Genomic DNA, 6000 nt, shown 5'->3' on the forward strand with positions numbered 1-6000 from the left:
TTGGATAAGGTGAAGGACAAAGATATGAGAACTCCATCATGTTGGTGTGAAGATGTTTGCGAAGTTAAGGTATCCAACGACCGCAAGAAATCATGGACGGAAGGAAGAAGATATTTTGTTTGTCCCAACTATGCCTACGATCGTCCTTGTCTAGCTCACGCCTATGATGTACCGCCGGTAAGTTGTTCAAGTTCAAACATGTCGTCAACCATTGAATCTATCTTACTAATGACCACATTTGTTCTTTATTCGTACCTAGTCGTTGCCTCCACTTTGTAAGTACTTCACATGGATAGATCAAGATGTGCCAGAAGATGTTAAGAAAGATCAACTTCGAGATTGTCTATGGAGGCAACGGTTGTTTGAAGAAGCATTTCAGAGAGGCTTGGATGAAGAGCGTCGTGAAAAGGAGAGGATGCAGCGCAAGAAGCGTGAAGAGGAGAGGGCACACAAGGAGAAGATTGCTCGTCAAGAGGAGAGATCAAGAAAGCTTGCAAGGGCTCGTGAAGCCCAAGAGGAGGATGAGGCACGCGACAAAAAAGGAAAATGGCCTCGTGTGACCCAATAAGGCCTTCGTTTCAAGAAACTAGTCATGAACTATGCCTTCGATTCGAGAAACATGTGATGAACTATGTCTTTGATTTGTGATATCTATCATGAACTACGTCTTCGATTTATGAAACTTGTGATGAACTACGTCTTCGATTTGATGAAACTATGTTTGTTTTGCTATTGCTGTGACTTGATTTGTGTTGAAGTGATGAAGAAGAAAAACAGAGCAAACTCTACTCTGCTTTGCACCCTACCGCCAGACCACATGGCGGTAGGAAATGAAACCTTACCGCCGGAGGATATGGCGGTAGGTTGGCGAAATGTTCTGTGACCGAAACAGTCCCCTGTTCCTCGGTAGATTGGGCACCCTACCGCCGGAGCCGATGGCGGTAGGGGTGGCCACCCAAACGCCTGCTCTGCTGCCTCTTCTGTGGCCAAATCGGGCATTTTGGGGGCGGTAGGGTTGGGCACCCTACCGCCGGCGCTTATGGCGGTAGAGGTGGCCACCCAAACGCCTGCTGTCCTGCCTCTTTGTGGCCAAATTGGGCATTTTGGGGGCGGTAGGGTTGGTCACCCTACCGCCGGCGCTTATGGCGGTAGGGGTGGCCACCCAAACGCCTGCTGTGCTGCCTCTTCTGTAGCCAAATCGGGCATTTTGGGGAAGGTAGGGTTGGTCACCCTATCGCCGGGCCCATGGCGGTAGGGTTGGCCACCCAAACACCTGCCGTGATGCCTCTTCTGTGGCCAAATCGGGCATTTTGGGGGCGGTAGGGTTGGGCACCCTACCGCCGGGGCCCATGGCGGTAGGGTTCTGTTCCTTTTCCCTCTTCCTATCTTTTTAGCCCTTTGCCTTTGCATTTATTACAAATTTCTGTGAACTAAGCATACAAAATGACATGCAAAAATGGAGTAGCGAAGACATATAAAACTGAGCATAGTTCATTACATCCACAAATGACACTAGTTCAACTGACTTAAAACATCTAGAGACTCGAATGACATGAGTTCAAAGTACAAAACTCAAGCTCGAGCATACACTTTCTACTTCGGAAAGAAAGATCTAAAACACATAAGACGTTCAATTTGTGTGTCACGATCAGGATTAGGCTTCAGTTGATAATCTGACGATCCCGCCCAATTCTCCAACACACCTTTCGTTTCGCCGAACCAGGCCCATCGAGCACGGCATTCCGGAATCTCTGACTTGCTTTGTGTGATTGCCCATCCAATGACCTGTCCGGGTTTTCTCAAGTCCAGCTCGCGGAATTCTTCTATGTTCACAGAGAAAAAGATCTTCGTTGCCACAGAATGTCTGCAAGCATATTCCTTCTCATGCAGCTCATTAAGTATCTTCTATTTTTATTTCACAAGCCTATGGAAAACTTTTCTCTTCTTAAGATCAGAAGGTTCCTCCATGAATGGATACTTGTTGAAATCCATCATGGCAGCAAACTCCTCATCATTGCTCTTGAACCATGCTTCAAGCTCCCTCTTGATAGCAAGTTGTCGCTCCGGTACAATCTTCTCAGACGCTGCCGCCAAACTCTTAGATGCAATGCCACAACACTTCTCATATACTTTCTTCAACTGCTCCGGGGTCATGTTTTCCATGCCACATGAAATGGAACAAACCATAACTCAAATCAAATGATACAATACAAACACAAAGCATAACTTATTTATAATGACCTAGGTTACATAATGTTCTCATTGGTTCAAAATGACATAGGTTACATAAATGATAAGGGTACATGCCATTACAGTCCAAATGACACTACAACATTATTTGTTTCAACCCCCTCTACTACTCCATCAACAACACATCTTTGTCGTACGGTCCGGGGTTGCAACAAATGACATTATTTCTTTCACGGACCCAAGCCCAACGAGTTGCCCGACTAAGTATCGCCGATGATGCTTGCCTAACTAGCCAATCAATGATCTGCCCAGGGTTGTTAAAGTCCATCTCATTCACTTCATTCCTTGTTCCACACAATGCAATTTGCCTTGCAAGAGCGCGTCTATGATTTTTCTCTTCATTCTTGAGTTTGCTTATGTTTTTCTCTTTAGCTTGGTATAACTTAACTCTGGCATCGTCGCACTTCGACACATAATACTTTGAAAAATCTTTACAAGCCGCATTCAATGCATCAACGGCTTTGACCCACAAGTCCATCTTTTCCTTAATGACTGCACGTTCATGCTTAGCCGCCGCCTCCGCAGAAGTCTCAACAAAGATGATCGATCCCATCCTACAAGTCCAGGGATTACTATAACGGTCATCCAAGGTAAAAATCCTAACCGTGTCTCGACAAAAACTTGAACCCTAGGAGTAGATCGAGCTATAATTCAAGAGGTACCTACTCTAACAAAACCCTAATTAAACTATAACCATAACGTTCGTCATATAGACTTAAGCATAACCATAAACACAACCTTAACCCTAACCATGTCATTAACCCTAACAAAACCCTAAATGATATTTCTTACTACCCAAACAATGCTAGTGACACAATACATTTTCAAAGCACAAACATTACCCTAAATGCATCATATACAATGATTTCACCACAACAAAACCATGAACTAGTGATTCCAACAAAATGAGCAAAATGCATGATTTGAACCAACCAAATGAGGGGGGATGGGGGAGGTACCTTGGGTGATGCAAATGAGCTCGATCCACCGACCAAATCTCAAGCAATGGAGGGGGATCTAGTGGGTGATTTGGTGAAGGAGAAGAGGGGAAGAGAGCTTCAGCTCGAAAGGAGAGTGGGGTGAATGAGTGGGTGGGGGAGCAGCACAGCCCCCTCCTTCACAACCTTATCCAGGAACCTACCGCCAGACAGCCCGACGGTAGGTTGCAACAGCCTACCGCCGTAGAGGGCGGCGGTAGGTCCCTTTGCCACGTGCACACGGCCGTTAACGGCCAGACGGCGTCAGGGAACCTACCGCCACGAGGAGCGGCGGTAGCCTACACAAATCTACCGCCAGGAACCCCGGCGGTAGCAAAAGGGTCAAATGTCGAAATAATTTTAAACCGGGGTCAGATCTCGATTTTAAACGTGAAAAGGTCAAAACACGAAATTTTGCCGCGGGAGGGTCATGTGAATTTCCCTCCACGCATTATATCATTATATGCGTTGTTGCCGCCGGGAATAAAAGGTGTCTGACACCGAGCAGAAAGAAATGAGTCAGGGCAAGAGAGACTCACCGAGAGGTATCTTCCAGGAAACCTGTTCGCAAAATTCGGCGCCGAAAGCCTTCAACCGTAGGCAGCTCAGAAGAAGAAAAGGCCAGCAGAGCACTCTTAGCCAAAAGGACTCGCCTACCTTGCAGGAAGTTGGCGCTGCGATTGTTCATAAATCACCCGAGGTGGCACAACCTCCCCTGCAGCCTGCACACACACGCACTCAGCAGCACAGCTCCCAAGCGATCGATGGCGACGGCCGTTGGCGTTGGCTGCAGTCGGCTACCAGTGATGCCGGCCGTTCGACCCGGCGTCGTCGACCGGCGGTGCAACCACGCGTTGCCCTTGTGCACTCTCACTGCCAGCGTCACCTGCACGGCGGAGCTGGGTCTGCTGGGCAGGTTCTTGTCCGGCGTGCTGTCCGGTCAAGGCAATGGAGACGCCCACCAGGCTCTGAGGAAATATCGAGCACATCTGCTCCTGCTCGGGACTCTTGCGGCGAGCGTGCTGCATCCAGCGGCCGGCGTCTGCCAAGGCGAAGCTGAGCACAAGCTGTGTTTCCTGATCTTGGCCATCTGCGTCCCCTCGCTGAGGTACAAGCTCAGGCTGAAGATCAAGATCTCCAACATAGCATCCGTATTGGACGCCATGGTTGTGAGTGCACTCGCCACGGCTGCTGGGACGAGCACCGCGACTACGGCTACCGTGGATACGCCGAGTACCGCTACGTCGTCCGCCGTGACGGGAACCCCGACCAGGGCAGCGAGAATCATGGCGAGCCCTAGGTCGAGTCAACAAAGTGTTTTTACTTGCAAAAATGCCAGTGCGTTGCAACGGGCAAAAAAAAATATATTTGAATTTTTGGTTGGGTTCGGTTTTCAATTCATCCAACTCATCTGTCTCTCTGTCTACACGTAAGTATGTAGAATATGAATATAAGATTATTTTAAGCTGTTAAGTATTTATAAATATTATTTTGAAAGATATTTAATTCAAACAAATGATTTTCTAAATTATACGTATTTTTTGAACCGTAACTTCGATTTTAACATGTTATATATGAAATTTGATTAGAAAAATGTGTGAAATCTGAATATGATGTTAATTTTACCTGTTAAATGTTTTTTAAATATTGTTTTGAAAGCAAACTTATAACTATAGCGCACGATCATATAGGAAAAAGAAAACATCCACTATAAACACCCACTATAAGGATACCAGATTGCAAATAAACACCCACTATAATCATATAGAAAAAAGAAAACATCGAGAACTACACATGCATACCTCTGAATACGTCGCAGGGGAAACAACAAATTTCTCATCATGAATGTGAGAGAAAGTGAGAGAGAGAGAGAGAGAGAGAGAGAGGGAGAGGGAGGAGAAAGGGAGAGAGAGACGTCTTAGGATTAACCACATTCAAACACGTTTTGATTTGTGTGAACACTAAGGCCACCGCTGGCAAGGGTGAGAAGAAGGATAAGCGGCAACACAAATATGATGCGTCGCTAAAATAAATGAGATGGACCTATTGTGGTCTTATTTTTTTATTTTTTATTTTGCGAAAAACTTCCAATCTATTCATCTTCAATCATGGCAGTACAACGAATACCAAAAATAAAAATTACATCCAGATTCGTAGACCACCTAGCGACGACTACAAGCACCGAAGCGAGCCGAAGGCGCGCCGCCGTCATCGCCCCTCCATCGCCGGAGCCGGGCACAATTTGTTGTACTCCCTCCGTCCGGAAATACTTGTCGAAGAAATAGATAAAAATGGTTGTATCTAGAACTAAAATAAGTCTAGATACATTCATTTCTACGACAAGTATTTACAGACGGAGGGAGTAGTAGACAGTCGGGAAGTCGTCGTGCTAAGGCCCCATAGGACCAGCACCCCAGAACAGCAACCGCCGCCGATGAAAAATAACGTAGATCGGAAGGATCCAAACCGAAGACACACGAACGTAGATGAACAACGACAAGATCCGAGCAAATCCATCAAAGATAGATCTGTCAGAGACACATCTCCACACGCCCATCAATGATGCTAGACGCACCGCCGGAACGGGGGCTATGTGGGGAGGCCTTTATTCCATCTTCAGGGAGCCGCCGCCGTCTCGCCTTCCTGAGTAGGACACAAACCCTAACAAGATTGAAAAAACTACTAAAAACGGAGCCCTCGCGCCGGCCCTTGCCAGGATCCACCGCGCCTCCATGGCCCTAGGGCCACCAGAGACGAGGCGGACCTGCGCCGG

Source organism: Triticum dicoccoides, chromosome 2B (genome assembly GCF_002162155.2).
Source record: "Triticum dicoccoides isolate Atlit2015 ecotype Zavitan chromosome 2B, WEW_v2.0, whole genome shotgun sequence".
Taxonomy (NCBI): Eukaryota; Viridiplantae; Streptophyta; class Magnoliopsida; order Poales; family Poaceae; genus Triticum; species Triticum dicoccoides.